Consider the following 17,127-nt stretch of genomic DNA (forward strand, 5'->3'; position numbering starts at 1 on the left):
GCCAACGCAGCCCCGGCCCAGCGGGGCCGCGGGGAAGGGTGGCCCCGTGGCTCCCCGTGCAGCACCCGGCCTGCAGCCACCTGCAGAGCCCAGTGCCAGCGGCTGCTGCCGGCACCTCAGGGCAGTGCCGGCCAAAGGGACAGAGCCCGGGGTCCCAGCCCTTCCTTCCCTTCCCTCCTACTGCTCTCTGCAGCTAGCACAGGACAGGAGTCGAGTGGCCGAGCACCTGCGCCAGGCGCTGCCCTATCTGCAGAGCCCCCAGGAACCCCTGCGAGAGGCGGCCATCAGGTTCATCGGTGAGCCACCAGCCCACGGTCCCTCCCCGCCCAGCTCAGCTTGGCCCCTGCCTCGGCTGCTGCCCCGGCAGCGCCATCCGGGCCCGGCGCCGCGGAGCCCCGGTTGCCCTCGGTGATTCTGCCGCCCTCTCGCAGCCGTGCCCTTGGGCATCAGGATGCTGCGAGGGCCCGGGCTGAGCCCTGCCGGGCCAGGAGGGCGAGTGGCCACAGGGCTGGTAGCGCCGCTGGCAGGGAGCTGTGCTGCAGGGGGCAGCCCTTGACAGGCTCTGTGTTCCCAGGGATGGCCGGACAGTACCTGAGGGGGCAGGAGGAAGAGCTCCAGCTCATCTGTGAGGGTGAGTGAGGGCAGCGCGCTGTCAGCGGGGGCTGGCAGGAGGAGCTGCAATCCCTGCCCCGGCTGCGGAGGGCTCTGCTCCCTGTGCAGACGGGGGTGGCGTGGGCAGAGCACTCCGAGATTTCAGAGGCACCCGGGGGATTTGCGGCCAGCAGTTTCCGCTTGATCCCGTTAATCCTTGGCCATGGCTGGAGTGAGCCAGGATGGCCCTGGCCCAGGGGTCATCCCAGGTCCCCTCAGATCCAGGATCTGACCGTGGCTGCGTTCCTCTCTCTTCCAGCCCTTGAACACATGACAGATGACATAAGTGGCTCCGTGTCAGAACTCGCTCTTCAGACATTGTATGTCCTCCGGGCACTACAGAGCGGGCAAGATTCCACCTTCCAGAGGCTGCAAGATCAGCTCCGCTGGGCATGGAAGGCACGGCCTCGTATGTCAGGCCTCAGCTGGCTGCGCTGCAGGAGCTCTGCAGAGAGATGATCTGGGAGGCTCTGCCTGCTGGGGCCACCTGAGCCAGCGGGGATTGTCTTTTCCTTCAAGACTGGCCTTTTCTTCTTTTTGTTTCACTTTAGTAAAGAGAGATAGGATGTGTTAGAATTGACAGACTGCCAGAAGTTTTCTTTTGCTGCCCAGGCTTTGCAGGGCAGCAGGGAAGAGGGGGAGAAGGGTGCTTGTGCTCAGCAAGCTGCCCAGGCATGCAGCGTTGCAGGGAAAAGGGCCCGAGACCCCTTGGCCTTCGGTGCTTCCGCTGAAGCCTCTGTGCTGGCGACAGAGCGGGTGGGCAGGGGCTGGAGCTGCGGGGATCCCTGCGAGACCGCTGCCTGGAGATGGCCATGAACCCTGTCCCAGCCAGCAACCACCATCGGTGTCCTCCTGTCCGGGTGTTGCTGTCTGCATTGCTGAGAGCTCCGTGGTTCCTCTTGCTCGGGCTCCTCTGGAGCTCCTGTGGGGCTGCAGCACTGCTGCCGAGCAGGTTGGCGGGGCTGGGGGAGACCCTGAGCGGCCGGGGCGCTGGCAGGCCGTGAAGGGATGAGGGGCTGTGGAGGCCCTGATGGGACAAGGCAGTGGGAAGGCACGAGGGGGATGCCGGAGGGAGTGGGTGCCAGGAGGCTACAAGGGGGCAGGAGGCAGCTGAGGGGCAGTGCTGGGAAGCCCTGAGGAACTGGGTGTCAGAGGCCATGAGCAGCCCCTGGCCAGCAGCCTCCTTCCTGACACGCGGCTGCTCTGGCGCTCTCCCAAAGCCTCTCCCAGGCCTGTGACAGAAGCCTCAGCGGCAGGGTGGGGACACTGCCCAGGTGCCCAGGCTGGGCTGCCTGGGGACAAGGAGGGCAAGGCTCCCATGCTGGGGGACGGGACAAGGTTGGCTCTTTGTCCACTGGCCGAGGCATGGAACTGTGGTTTCTTCAGTTACATTGCCTGCCTTTAGGCAAGCCTTTCTGATGCCTCCAGAAACCTTGCACTGGCCCCTGGTAGGATCACAAAAGATACTTACTTTACTCAAGCTCCCGGTACAAATAGTTGAGTCTTCTGAGTCCCTTAGGCCATTCAAGAACGTAGCTGTGCTATCAGGATTGCGGGCAGGTCTGGGTCACCAACACGTGGCCATGGATTTGGGCACGATATACTCTCAAAGGATGATTATGTTCCCAGCTACCCCTCCAACTTGATTGGTTAATGTTCCTGATGGCCTGCAATAGCCCAAGAACGAAATTCAATTCTCAAAAGCACATCCTCTATGAGACCTGTTCCATGTACCAAACGCACGACCAGTGCGATTCATTATTCTAGTTGCCCAGGAGTTGGCACGTGATGATGGTCTTCTCACCTGCGCCTCACAGAAGAAGGGGACTATGGTGCACTAGGTTAGAGCCTCCCACATGAATTTACATAGTGCCAAAATCCTGGCAGGAATCACACGGAAAGGAATTCGCACCCTGCTTGTTAGAAAGGTCACAGATGCGCGCGGTCACTGCAGTAATCTCATCTACAAGAGGTCTGTGAGTTTCAAATTTACAAGCCATCGAGATGTTACTTCCAGGTGGGACAAGCAAGGCGGGCTCGGAGTCAGGTCTTCCTCAATCTTCAGCAGCTCGTCATTAATCCTTAAAACGGCACAAAGTGTTTTCACCTTTTCAATCCCGTTTAGCTCCTTAGGTCCCGAATATCTTGGAGTGTTCCATCCACCAGGATCTTGCAGGCCAAGGAGATCTTGATGGTAGTGACAGTCACCTGTGACTGTGGCTTGCATTCTGCTTAGGAGTACCAGGAAGACGGCAATCATGTGAAACACATCTTGGTTTCTGCTGTTCTTTCTCAGGTCTGGTTTTGGACTCCACTTGCCTTTTGCAGATGTCTTTTGATTCTGGAATAAGGTATGCAAGAGGTTAACGCTTTCAGCTTTAAAGGCTGTAGAAGTGATTCAAAGTATCAAATAGAGTTCCTTCCATTTTGCCATAAGACAGTTTCCCTCGGGGGATTTTACGTATATCTGGTCCCCAGGCTGGATTTGGGGTGAGGAGCATCCTCTTGCTCATGTGCTCGAGATGTGTTGATCACTTTGCTGCAGCTGTTGTGTTAGTTGGACCACATAGTCCTGGAGATGCCCCTCTGCAACCCGGACAGTATCTTCCCCCTGATACTTACGCTGATCTGGTGTTCCAGACACTCTTTCAAAGGCGTTCAGCTTTGCTTTTGTTCTTGATCTTACTCAAATCTGCAATGAAGCCAAAGCTAGGGGCCAAGGTGTGCTGGCCTCTTGTCCAGTTTTGACTATCTGCTGCTGTATCAGATAATTCATCTTTTCCACCTGGCCACTGGCCTGAGGCAAACACAGCATGTGTAGGGGCCACTTGATTCGGGAGATTGCTGCAAAACTGCTGTGCAATATCTGCTTGGAAATGCGCTACTCGATCGGAGGAGATGTCTAAAAGCCCTCTGGACCGGGGTGTTATGTCGTTTAACAAAATGTTGCTGAATTCTTTGGCTTTATTTGTTTGAGCTGGGAATGCCTCAGGTCACACTGAGAAGGTATCAGTTAATACTAAGAGTTCTTTACACACCCCCCCCCCCCCCCCCCCCCCCGGTTCTGGGGAACTCAGAAAAGTCATTTTGCCAGTGTAGTCCAGGGAGGGTCTTGTCCCTTGGCTATTGTGCCAAGCTCAGCGCTAGCCCTAGTTTGCGGATTGCTTTCTGACATGTTATTTCACAGCCTTGGGTTGCCTGCTTTACACCGGAATACACGTTGCATCTTACTGTTGTCCTTATCAAGTAATTAAGTAAGGCATCCCCTTCCCAGTGTGTACTGGATTATGTCCATCCTTAATTCATTTTCATAATGCTCTTTCAGGCATAAGCGCCTCTCCCTGAGGAGTGGCAAAAACATGATGGTTTTGTTCTGTGCACAGATTCTTTGCTAATTCTAGATCTCTCTGAGTATACAGTACATATCATTGTCATATTGTTCCTTACCTTCCCGAATCACTGCCTGAATCTCAGCACGGCTTTGTTCTGCTCCTCTTTTTGCAGCCTGGTCAGCCAAGCCGTCACCTCTCTTGGGCTCTGTTTCTCCTTTCTGATGTCCTTGGCACTGCCTAATGGCAACCTCTTGAGGTAGTAGTACTGCCTCCAGCAACTTCAAGATTGCCTCAGAATGCCTTATCTGTTTTCCTTGAGCTGGTAGTAGTCCTTTCTCTTTCCAAGCTGCTTCGTGGGTGTGTATTACTCTGAAGGCGTACTTGGAATCTGTTCATCTCTTGAACCTTTTTCCTCAGGCTGGTCAGAGGGCACGGGTTCAAGTGACTCTCTCTGCCTTCTGAGCTGACTCGTAGAGCTAGGGCTTCTATCGCCTATTCCTCCGTGCTAATTGGAAATCCTGATTTTTGTTGATTGGCTCTTTCAAAGCCGCTCCCACCTGTGTACTGAGATTCTGCTCCTGCAATTGGGGTTTCTTTAAGATCTGGCTGGCTGCAATAAAGGGGACTTAAAGGTTTGGATACAGGCATGTTACAAAGCTTCCTTGTCTCTCTGGTGAGTCACCAGGAATGGCTGCTGGATTAACTAGAGAAGAGATTCGTTTTGGAATACCATGTTGTTCTACCAAATGTGCAAGCTATTTTATGGGATCCTGAGGCTGAAAGCCAATGGCCACCCTTTTGCTCAAGAATTGCTGCCACTGAATGTGAGATAAACGCGGTGATTTGTTGACCTAGAGTGAATGTCTAGGCTCCTGAAACGTTTGAAACAAGAGCAGCAAGTGCTGGCAGAGGAAAAGGGAACACAGGCTTGAGCACACTCCCTTCCTTACTTGAACATAGGCAAGGAATAAACAATGTTGCAGAGAAAGACTTAACACAGGCTCACACCCACACTATGATACCAGCCTTAATAAAAGGTTTAAAGCAGCTCCCAGTGCAAATTCCAGTTAGCGTGCCGCTGCCAGGCTCTGGCACTCTAACCCACGGCCCGTGCAGGGAACCAGGGGGTCTCGTGGAGGGTGGGAAAGCTCTGCGGAGGGATGGGGACAGCTGGGGGTCCTGGCGGGCTGTTGAGAGCTTCTGTGCGGCTCTTTAGGGGGGTTGGTGTTGGTGGTCATCTTGGGGAAGGAGTTGTCTGGAAGGTGAGAGGTCTAGGCTGCAATTTGAGTGTGTTTGAAGGCAGCATCTGTGGTTTGGCACAGCTTTGGCTATGGAGGGCAGAAGGAAGAGCTGTGATTTTTCCTCTTGGTGGGCCTGATTGTCCTTCAGGCAAGTAGAGGGGACAGCTGTACTTTATGGGCCCCTTTGCTATCTGTACCAGGAGAAGGATTAGCCGACTTGCAATCCAGTCCTTCGCTTAGGCTAACCTTGGACCACTGAGTGGATTTTCATGCCTCGTGAGCTTTTATTCCTTCACAGAACTATGATATTATCATCTCTTTATTGAACACCATTTGCAAACCAAACAATGGCCTTTTATATATACATATATTTTATTTTTGCTTCTGTGTAGTGTTGTTTTTTAAAGCGACTCTCAAGGGATGACGTTAAGGCAAGTGAGTTGCTGCTTTGAGATGGCAAGCAAAGTTCCAAATGTCAAATGCCATTCTCAAGCCATGCCAGTGAATTTGGGAAGTTTGTAGCTTTTTGCAAGTACTTGAGTTGAGCAACTGGGAAGGAAAGCTTTCCTGAATTGAGGATTCTTAAATGGCTTGAGTCCCCAGAGCAGGGCAGCGTTTGCTTAAGATTCCACACACTCCTAAACATTTCTGTCGGGTGACTTAGACACTTGTGGTGAGGGATTCCTTCCAAGTGGACCACTTTAGGAGGGCTGGGGGCAGCCCCAGGGCAGGTGGCAGTGAGTGCAAGGGCCCTTTGTGACACGGTGCAGCATGGTCACCATGGCATGGAACAGGACAGGGTGTCAAAGGACCCTTTGTGACATGGGGTGACATAGGAGCCGGCGGTGACAAGGCCACGCCACAGTGCTCGGAGCACGCGACGGGACAGGACGCGCCAGAGCGGTGCTGTGAGGAGACCCCGCACAGCCCGCTCGTTCGTCTCTGACCCGGAGCTTTTCCGAAGTGCTATTCCTGCAGGTGACCTGGAGGCCGCACTGCAGGACTTCTTGCCTCTCAGCTTTCCTGAGGCATCTCCCTAGAAGCTGCCCCCAAGGCCAGACTCTGGCATGGCGGGCAGATTTCTCAACCTGTTCAAAGTGTTCAGGGCAATAAAAAGGAGAGGCTCGAGAGTTGCCCCAGCTCAAGAGCCTGAAGAGTCACAGCCATTCCAGCCAATGCAGGATGGTGAGTGGCAGAGCTGGGCAACAGGGCTGATGCCTGCTTCCAGCTTGGCCCCATCCCATTCCATCCCATCCCATCCCATCCCATCCCATCCCATCCCATCCCATCCCATCCCATCCCATCCCATCCCATCCCATCCCATCCCCTGGCGACATGCCCAGGGACAGGACAAAAGATGGGCCAGGCAGACACCCCGCAGCGGCCGTGCTCCATCCCTTGGGGCATCCCTGGGCTGGCAGGACAGTGCTGGGCTGGGCTGTGTTCTCCAGCCTCTCCTGCAGCCCCTCAGCTCTGCCTGTGCTCGCTCTTTGCCAGGTGCAGCCATGGACCAGACAAAAGAGCAGGAACCCACCTGTGGATTCCACGGAACCGTGCAGGTACCTGCAGCCATCCCCACCTGGGCTGGGCCTGCTGTCACTACTCCGCCCAGCGCAGCTCTTTGGAGCAATCCATGGAATATCTGTCTCTTCCTGCCCTTCACTCCCGTCCCGCATTAACAAATTCATCAAATGCATTTGGCAGGAAGAGACCAGCACCATGGCCACTGGGCCCATGGAAAACTGTGATGTCTGCACCACCAACACCAGTGCTGCCATGCTGGATATGCTTGAAGAAGAGGGTTTTCCCAGTGCAAACCACGTAAGCAGCCTGTGGCCAGGGTTTGATCTTCCCAGGAAGTGCTTGGCCTCCCAAGCCACTGAGGCCTGCTGGTCCCTGGAAGCCTTTGAGGCCATCACAGTGTGGTAGGAAGGGAAGAACTTTAGTTTACAGAGGGACATTTCTCCCTCTGGCACATTTCTCCCTCTGGCACATTTCCAAGTCTTCCCGTGCCTTCTTCAGGTGCCTGCCATGGTGACATACATCCACCAGTGGCTCCTGACAAATCAGCTTGCTGAGCACAGGCTGGACAAGACCCTGCTGCATCTCGCCGAGGCACATCCCACTGATGTGGTGATGACTCTCCTGCGTGTGGCCCCATCGTGTGACAGGTATGGGGCGCACTGGCCCAGAGGGCCCAGGGCTCACCAGCCCCTCACCCTGTACAGCCTGTTCCAGCTGTCTGACCAAAGGAGAGTTCCGGGGAGCTCCGGCTGCTCCCCTTTCCAGCCCTGGCATGTCAGCCCCCGAGCCTGCTGCCATGCTCCCTCCCTGCCCCTCAGGGTCCTGTCCCCACGGTGCGGGTCTGCCTGGCTGCTGCCACTGAGGGGCAGTGGGCAGAGGCAGAGCTGGCAGCCAGCTCAGCTCCCTGCTGCTGCCCAGGCCATGGTGCTGTGCCTGAGACCACCCTGAGACAGAGCTCTGACCCCACAGAGCTGCTGTGAGAATGTGGAAGACGATCGTATTTTCAAGCAGGACCGTGGAGGCAGTGCTGCCGATACTCCTGGAAGTGCTGGGCAACTGGCCAGAGCACAGCACGTGCACCTCCGACGGGGACAGAACGCGTGTCTTTGCCCTCACTGTGAGTTTCTGGAACTGGCCTTTGCTCATGCCAAGGCCGCCTCTCCAGCAGCTCTCCGCCCTCTTTCTCCCACTGCATCTCCCTGCCAGGGGTGCTGGGCTGAATCCTGGCCTAGGGGCAGCTTCAGGACCACCAGGCCCCATGCTCCCCCTGCGTCTCCCCTGGCCTCTCCCTGCCACGCTCGGGCCCTGCCGCACGCCCACCTGGGCACTGAGCGCTGTCTTGGGGTGCTTTGTCCTTTGCAGGCCACTCTGGTGATGTGGAAGATCCTCCAGGAACCCTGTGTCCCACATATAGTGACAAAGTATTTGCCCCGCCTTTTTGTGCATGTGCTCTTCCAAGTGTTCTTCAGCACTCTGGATACACCAGAGGAGATCAATGACTTCTGGAAGGCATGCCAGGAAGAACACGGCCTTGCCACCAGCCCCAACAGGTTCTCCATCCCAGTTCTTCTGGCCCCACCGTGTCCCCAGGGCAGAAGCCAGTACTCCCAGCATGACCTGAGTTTTACTCTGCACACAGGTTTGCAGTGCGAACCCTCAAGTCCCTGCTCTGCTTTCTCCAGTGTGAGAATGTGGTGATAGAAATGGAACGCAAGCGTGGCTGGCACACACTGCTGTGTGCTGACACCCACCACTATGCCGTGGGTCTGCTGGCCAGGTGAGATCCCCTGCTCCCCACTGCCCCCGGCATTTGTGCTCTGTGCCCGGGGTGCCCCACACTGTCCCTGTGCTCGTGGGCCACAGGGCCTTGTCACCGAGGGACGAGAACTGTGTAAGTGAGTCCTGGGAGAGGTTTGTCCCCCTGGCTCACAGTCTTGGTTGTTTTTCCTTGTGCCAGGGAATTGTCCTTTGCCTCCCTACCCTTGTGTTCCCGCATCTTTGGCTACCTGCTCCGGCTTCTCAGCACGCAGGAGTCACGCTGGGATCTGCCTGCGCTGGCATTCCTTGTGGAGGTGAGCCTGATGGCCAGCGCTTCCTCCCTGAGCTGCCTCCCAGCTCTCTGCCCTCTTGCAGCCACAGCTGCCGGGGACGGTGCCCGTGCCCTGTGCTGCTGCCAGGGCCCGGCCCTGTGTGGTTCCGGGCTCCTGCCGGCCCGGTCCCCTGTCAATGCCCTGTGCCTTTCAGCTCCTGGAGTGTCTGGACAGGAGTGAATATGGTGGCAGTGTCGTGATGCTCTCATCAAGGTACCTGCGGAGCGAGTGCAGAGAGCTGCGTCGCCTGGCGCTCAGGGCCCTTCTCGAGCTCATTGACGATCCCTCACTGGTGAGAAGGGGGCAGTGGCTGAAACCGCAGTGGGGAAAGCAGCCCTTTGGCCTTGTCTGGGCTTCCCGTGCTGGAGCAGCTGCTCCCAGCTCTCCTGCCTCCCGCTTCAGCTGCCCGAGTGCTTCAGGACAGGCCTTTGGCCTCCGAGCCTGAGGCAGCAGGGTGGCCTTTCACAGCCTTGTGTTCCGCACAGGTGGAAACAGTTTCCAGCCTGACTGAAAGTCTTGTGGACCTGCTGTGGGACCAGGATGCAAAGATAGTTGGGATGACACTCATCACCCTCAGCATTATATTCTTGTTCAAACACGTCCTGCTACCCAAGCCCCTCGCCGCGCAGCTGGCTGAGGCACTCTTGCCTCTCTTTGACAATGTAAGGCTCTGTGCCCAAGGCCATGACCACCGGGTGCTGCCAGGAAACTTTGTGCCCTGTGCATTTTAAGGCGGGTGCTGGGATGGGCCTGAATCAGCCAATGCTGAGCACTTTTTTTCCTTCCTTTCATACAGGATGACAGCCAGGTGCAGCAGCTCTCCATAAATCTCTTCCGAGATACCATGGATTGTTTAGTGGAAGAGAGGAAAACCGATTTGGAGATACCTGTGTGCCAGACCATCCTCCCACTGTTCTTCCATTGCCATGATGAGAATCGGCGGGTGGCAGAGGTGAGGACTCGTGGGCTCCTGGTGTCCCACGGGCAGGAGTTTGGCTGCCTCCTGCCCTGGCACCTCCTGGGCTGCAGCCTCCTCCCCCAGGCCTTGGCACAGGGACATGGGCCCTCTGGCGTGAACTGCGGTGCCACCCCCACATCTCTGCTGCTCTCCAGGCCTCTCGGGAAACACTGGCTTGTGCAGCCCAATTCCTGAAGAAGACGAAACTCAAAAAGCTGGTGACGGAAGAGCAATTCTGGAAGTTCGCTGAATGCCTGGTAAGGACGGCCTGGAAGCTCCAGGCTCAGGCTGGAGAAGCCCCCTGAGCGCGGTGCTCACTGTGTGGGGCTGGCAGCTGTGGCCGTGCCCAGTGCTGCAGCCAGGGGCCGCACGGGCTCTTCTCCAGGCTCCTGCGGCCCCGAGCCGGGTGCCAACGCAGCCCCGGCCCAGCGGGGCCGCGGGGAAGGGTGGCCCCGTGGCTCCCCGTGCAGCACCCGGCCTGCAGCCACCTGCAGAGCCCAGTGCCAGCGGCTGCTGCCGGCACCTCAGGGCAGTGCCTGCCAAAGGGACAGAGCCCGGGGTCCCAGCCCTTCCTTCCCTTCCCTCCTACTGCTCTCTGCAGCTAGCACAGGACAGGAGTCGAGTGGCCGAGCACCTGCGCCAGGCGCTGCCCTATCTGCAGAGCCCCCAGGAACCCCTGCGAGAGGCGGCCATCAGGTTCATCGGTGAGCCACCAGCCCACGGTCCCTCCCCGCCCAGCTCAGCTTGGCCCCTGCCTCGGCTGCTGCCCCGGCAGCGCCATCCGGGCCCGGCGCCGCGGAGCCCCGGTTGCCCTCGGTGATTCTGCCGCCCTCTCGCAGCCGTGCCCTTGGGCATCAGGATGCTGCGAGGGCCCGGGCTGAGCCCTGCCGGGCCAGGAGGGCGAGTGGCCACAGGGCTGGTAGCGCCGCTGGCAGGGAGCTGTGCTGCAGGGGGCAGCCCTTGACAGGCTCTGTGTTCCCAGGGATGGCCGGACAGTACCTGAGGGGGCAGGAGGAAGAGCTCCAGCTCATCTGTGAGGGTGAGTGAGGGCAGCGCGCTGTCAGCGGGGGCTGGCAGGAGGAGCTGCAATCCCTGCCCCGGCTGCGGAGGGCTCTGCTCCCTGTGCAGACGGGGGTGGCGTGGGCAGAGCACTCCGAGATTTCAGAGGCACCCGGGGGATTTGCGGCCAGCAGTTTCCGCTTGATCCCGTTAATCCTTGGCCATGGCTGGAGTGAGCCAGGATGGCCCTGGCCCAGGGGTCATCCCAGGTCCCCTCAGATCCAGGATCTGACCGTGGCTGCGTTCCTCTCTCTTCCAGCCCTTGAACACATGACAGATGACATAAGTGGCTCCGTGTCAGAACTCGCTCTTCAGACATTGTATGTCCTCCGGGCACTACAGAGCGGGCAAGATTCCACCTTCCAGAGGCTGCAAGATCAGCTCCGCTGGGCATGGAAGGCACGGCCTCGTATGTCAGGCCTCAGCTGGCTGCGCTGCAGGAGCTCTGCAGAGAGATGATCTGGGAGGCTCTGCCTGCTGGGGCCACCTGAGCCAGCGGGGATTGTCTTTTCCTTCAAGACTGGCCTTTTCTTCTTTTTGTTTCACTTTAGTAAAGAGAGATAGGATGTGTTAGAATTGACAGACTGCCAGAAGTTTTCTTTTGCTGCCCAGGCTTTGCAGGGCAGCAGGGAAGAGGGGGAGAAGGGTGCTTGTGCTCAGCAAGCTGCCCAGGCATGCAGCGTTGCAGGGAAAAGGGCCCGAGACCCCTTGGCCTTCGGTGCTTCCGCTGAAGCCTCTGTGCTGGCGACAGAGAGGGTGGGCAGGGTCCGGAGCTGTGGCGATCCCTGCGAGACCGCTGCCTGGAGATGGCCATGAACCCTGTCCCAGCCAGCAACCACCATCGGTGTCCTCCTGCCCGGGTGTTGCTGTCTGCATTGCTGAGAGCTCCGTGGTTCCTCTTGCTCGGGCTCCTCTGGAGCTCCTGTGGGGCTGCAGCACTGCTGCCGGGCAGGTTGGCGTGGCTCGGGGAGACCCTGAGCGGCCGGGGCACTGGCAGGCCGTGAAGGGATGAGGGGCTGTGGAGGCCCTGATGGGACAAGGCAGTGGGAAGGCACAAGGGGGATGCCGGCGGGAGTGGGTGCCAGGAGGCTACAAGGGGGCAGGAGGCAGCTGAGGGGCAGTGCTGGGAAGCCCTGAGGAACTGGGTGTCAGAGGCCATGAGCAGCCCCTGGCCAGCAGCCTCCTTCCTGACACGCGGCTGCTCTGGCGCTCTCCCAAAGCCTCTCCCAGGCCTGTGACAGAAGCCTCAGCGGCAGGGTGGGGACACTGCCCAGGTGCCCAGGCTGGGCTGCCTGGGGACAAGGAGGGCAAGGCTCCCATGCTGGGGGACGGGACAAGGTTGGCTCTTTGTCCACTGGCCGAGGCATGGAACTGTGGTTTCTTCAGTTACATTGCCTGCCTTTAGGCAAGCCTTTCTGATGCCTCCAGAAACCTTGCACTGGCCCCTGGTAGGATTACAAAAGATACTTACTTTACTCAAGCTCCCGGTACAAATAGTTGAGTCTTCTGAGTCCCTTAGGCCATTCAAGAACGTAGCTGTGCTATCAGGATTGCGGGCAGGTCTGGGTCACCAACACGTGGCCATGGATTTGGGCACGATATACTCTCAAAGGATGATTATGTTCCCAGCTACCCCTCCAACTTGATTGGTTAATGTTCCTGATGGCCTGCAATAGCCCAAGAACGAAATTCAATTCTCAAAAGCACATCCTCTATGAGACCTGTTCCATGTACCAAACGCACGACCAGTGCGATTCATTATTCTAGTTGCCCAGGAGTTGGCACGTGATGATGGTCTTCTCACCTGCGCCTCACAGAAGAAGGGGACTATGGTGCACTAGGTTAGAGCCTCCCACATGAATTTACATAGTGCCAAAATCCTGGCAGGAATCACACGGAAAGGAATTCGCACCCTGCTTGTTAGAAAGGTCACAGATGCGCGCGGTCACTGCAGTAATCTCATCTACAAGAGGTCTGTGAGTTTCAAATTTACAAGCCATCGAGATGTTACTTCCAGGTGGGACAAGCAAGGCGGGCTCGGAGTCAGGTCTTCCTCAATCTTCAGCAGCTCGTCATTAATCCTTAAAACGGCACAAAGTGTTTTCACCTTTTCAATCCCGTTTAGCTCCTTAGGTCCCGAATATCTTGGAGTGTTCCATCCACCAGGATCTTGCAGGCCAAGGAGATCTTGATGGTAGTCACAGTCACCTGTGACTGTGGCTTGCATTCTGCTTAGGAGTACCAGGAAGACGGCAGTCATGTGAAACACATCTTGGTTTCTGCTGTTCTTTCTCAGGTCTGGTTTTGGACTCCACTTGCCTTTTGCAGATGTCTTTTGATTCTGGAATAAGGTATGCAAGAGGTTAACGCTTTCAGCTTTAAAGGCTGTAGAAGTGATTCAAAGTATCAAATAGAGTTCCTTCCATTTTGCCATAAGACAGTTTCCCTCGGGGGATTTTACGTATATCTGGTCCCCAGGCTGGATTTGGGGTGAGGAGCATCCTCTTGCTCATGTGCTCGAGATGTGTTGATCACTTTGCTGCAGCTGTTGTGTTAGTTGGACCACATAGTCCTGGAGATGCCCCTCTGCAACCCGGACAGTATCTTCCCCCTGATACTTACGCTGATCTGGTGTTCCAGACACTCTTTCAAAGGCGTTCAGCTTTGCTTTTGTTCTTGATCTTACTCAAATCTGCAATGAAGCCAAAGCTAGGGGCCAAGGTGTGCTGGCCTCTTGTCCAGTTTTGACTATCTGCTGCTGTATCAGATAATTCATCTTTTCCACCTGGCCACTGGCCTGAGGCAAACACAGCATGTGTAGGGGCCACTTGATTCGGGAGATTGCTGCAAAACTGCTGTGCAATATCTGCTTGGAAATGCGCTACTCGATCGGAGGAGATGTCTAAAAGCCCTCTGGACCGGGGTGTTATGTCATTTAACAAAATGTTGCTGAATTCTTTGGCTTTATTTGTTTGAGCTGGGAATGCCTCAGGTCACGCTGAGAAGGTATCAGTTAATACTAAGAGTTCTTTACACCCCCCCCCCCCCCCCCCCCCCGGTTCTGGGGAACTCAGAAAAGTCATTTTGCCAGTGTAGTCCAGGGAGGGTCTTGTCCCTTGGCTATTGTGCCAAGCTCAGCGCTAGCCCTAGTTTGCGGATTGCTTTCTGACATGTTATTTCACAGCCTTGGGTTGCCTGCTTTACACCGGAATACACGTTGCATCTTACTGTTGTCCTTATCAAGTAATTAAGTAAGGCATCCCCTTCCCAGTGTGTACTGGATTATGTCCATCCTTAATTCATTTTCATAATGCTCTTTCAGGCATAAGCGCCTCTCCCTGAGGAGTGGCAAAAACATGATGGTTTTGTTCTGTGCACAGATTCTTTGCTAATTCTAGATCTCTCTGAGTATACAGTACATATCATTGTCATATTGTTCCTTACCTTCCCGAATCACTGCCTGAATCTCAGCACGGCTTTGTTCTGCTCCTCTTTTTGCAGCCTGGTCAGCCAAGCCGTCACCTCTCTTGGGCTCTGTTTCTCCTTTCTGATGTCCTTGGCACTGCCTAATGGCAACCTCTTGAGGTAGTAGTACTGCCTCCAGCAACTTCAAGATTGCCTCAGAATGCCTTATCTGTTTTCCTTGAGCTGGTAGTAGTCCTTTCTCTTTCCAAGCTGCTTCGTGGGTGTGTATTACTCTGAAGGCGTACTTGGAATCTGTTCATCTCTTGAACCTTTTTCCTCAGGCTGGTCAGAGGGCACGGGTTCAAGTGACTCTCTCTGCCTTCTGAGCTGACTCGTAGAGCTAGGGCTTCTATCGCCTATTCCTCCGTGCTAATTGGAAATCCTGATTTTTGTTGATTGGCTCTTTCAAAGCCGCTCCCACCTGTGTACTGAGATTCTGCTCCTGCAATTGGGGTTTCTTTAAGATCTGGCTGGCTGCAATAAAGGGGACTTAAAGGTTTGGATACAGGCATGTTACAAAGCTTCCTTGTCTCTCTGGTGAGTCACCAGGAATGGCTGCTGGATTAACTAGAGAAGAGATTCGTTTTGGAATACCATGTTGTTCTACCAAATGTGCAAGCTATTTTATGGGATCCTGAGGCTGAAAGCCAATGGCCACCCTTTTGCTCAAGAATTGCTGCCACTGAATGTGAGATAAACGCGGTGATTTGTTGACCTAGAGTGAATGTCTAGGCTCCTGAAACGTTTGAAACAAGAGCAGCAAGTGCTGGCAGAGGAAAAGGGAACACAGGCTTGAGCACACTCCCTTCCTTACTTGAACATAGGCAAGGAATAAACAATGTTGCAGAGAAAGACTTAACACAGGCTCACACCCACACTATGATACCAGCCTTAATAAAAGGTTTAAAGCAGCTCCCAGTGCAAATTCCAGTTAGCGTGCCGCTGCCAGGCTCTGGCACTCTAACCCACGGCCCGTGCAGGGAACCAGGGGGTCTCGTGGAGGGTGGGAAAGCTCTGCGGAGGGATGGGGACAGCTGGGGGTCCTGGCGGGCTGTTGAGAGCTTCTGTGCGGCTCTTTAGGGGGGTTGGTGTTGGTGGTCATCTTGGGGAAGGAGTTGTCTGGAAGGTGAGAGGTCTAGGCTGCAATTTGAGTGTGTTTGAAGGCAGCATCTGTGGTTTGGCACAGCTTTGGCTATGGAGGGCAGAAGGAAGAGCTGTGATTTTTCCTCTTGGTGGGCCTGATTGTCCTTCAGGCAAGTAGAGGGGACAGCTGTACTTTATGGGCCCCTTTGCTATCTGTACCAGTAGAAGGATTAGCCGACTTGCAATCCAGTCCTTCGCTTAGGCTAACCTTGGACCACTGAGTGGATTTTCATGCCTCGTGAGCTTTTATTCCTTCACAGAACTATGATATTATCATCTCTTTATTGAACACCATTTGCAAACCAAACAATGGCCTTTTATATATACATATATTTTATTTTTGCTTCTGTGTAGTGTTGTTTTTTAAAGCGACTCTCAAGGGATGACGTTAAGGCAAGTGAGTTGCTGCTTTGAGATGGCAAGCAAAGTTCCAAATGTCAAATGCCATTCTCAAGCCATGCCAGTGAATTTGGGAAGTTTGTAGCTTTTTGCAAGTACTTGAGTTGAGCAACTGGGAAGGAAAGCTTTCCTGAATTGAGGATTCTTAAATGGCTTGAGTCCCCAGAGCAGGGCAGCGTTTGCTTAAGATTCCACACACTCCTAAACATTTCTGTCGGGTGACTTAGACACTTGTGGTGAGGGATTCCTTCCAAGTGGACCACTTTAGGAGGGCTGGGGGCAGCCCCAGGGCAGGTGGCAGTGAGTGCAAGGGCCCTTTGTGACACGGTGCAGCATGCTCACCATGGCATGGAACAGGACAGGGTGTCAAAGGACCCTTTGTGACATGGGGTGACATAGGAGCCGGCGGTGACAAGGCCACGCCACAGTGCTCGGAGCACGCGACGGGACAGGACGCGCCAGAGCGGTGCTGTGAGGAGACCCCGCACAGCCCGCTCGTTCGTCTCTGACCCGGAGCTTTTCCGAAGTGCTATTCCTGCAGGTGACCTCGAGGCCGCACTGCAGGACTTCTTGCCTCTCAGCTTTCCTGAGGCATCTCCCTAGAAGCTGCCCCCAAGGCCAGACTCTGGCATGGCGGGCAGATTTCTCAACCTGTTCAAAGTGTTCAGGGCAATAAAAAGGAGAGGCTCGAGAGTTGCCCCAGCTCAAGAGCCTGAAGAGTCACAGCCATTCCAGCCAATGCAGGATGGTGAGTGGCAGAGCTGGGCAACAGGGCTGATGCCTGCTTCCAGCTTGGCCCCATCCCATCCCATCCCATCCCATCCCATCCCATCCCATCCCATCCCATCCCATCCCATCCCATCCCATCCCATCCCATCCCATCCCATCCCATCCCCTGGCGACATGCCCAGGGACAGGACAAAAGATGGGCCAGGCAGACACCCCGCAGCGGCCGTGCTCCATCCCTTGGGGCATCCCTGGGCTGTCAGGACAGTGCTGGGCTGGGCTGTGTTCTCCAGCCTCTCCTGCAGCCCCTCAGCTCTGCCTGTGCTCGCTCTTTGCCAGGTGCAGCCATGGACCAGACAAAAGAGCAGGAACCCACCTGTGGATTCCACGGAACCGTGCAGGTACCTGCAGCCATCCCCACCTGGGCTGGGCCTGCTGTCACTACTCCGCCCAGCGCAGCTCTTTGGAGCAATCCATGGAATATCTGTCTCTTCCTGCCCTTCACTCCCGTCCCGCATTAACAAATTCATCAAATGCAT

This window comes from Cinclus cinclus, chromosome 21 (assembly GCF_963662255.1).
Source record: "Cinclus cinclus chromosome 21, bCinCin1.1, whole genome shotgun sequence".
NCBI classification, from domain to species: Eukaryota; Metazoa; Chordata; class Aves; order Passeriformes; family Cinclidae; genus Cinclus; species Cinclus cinclus.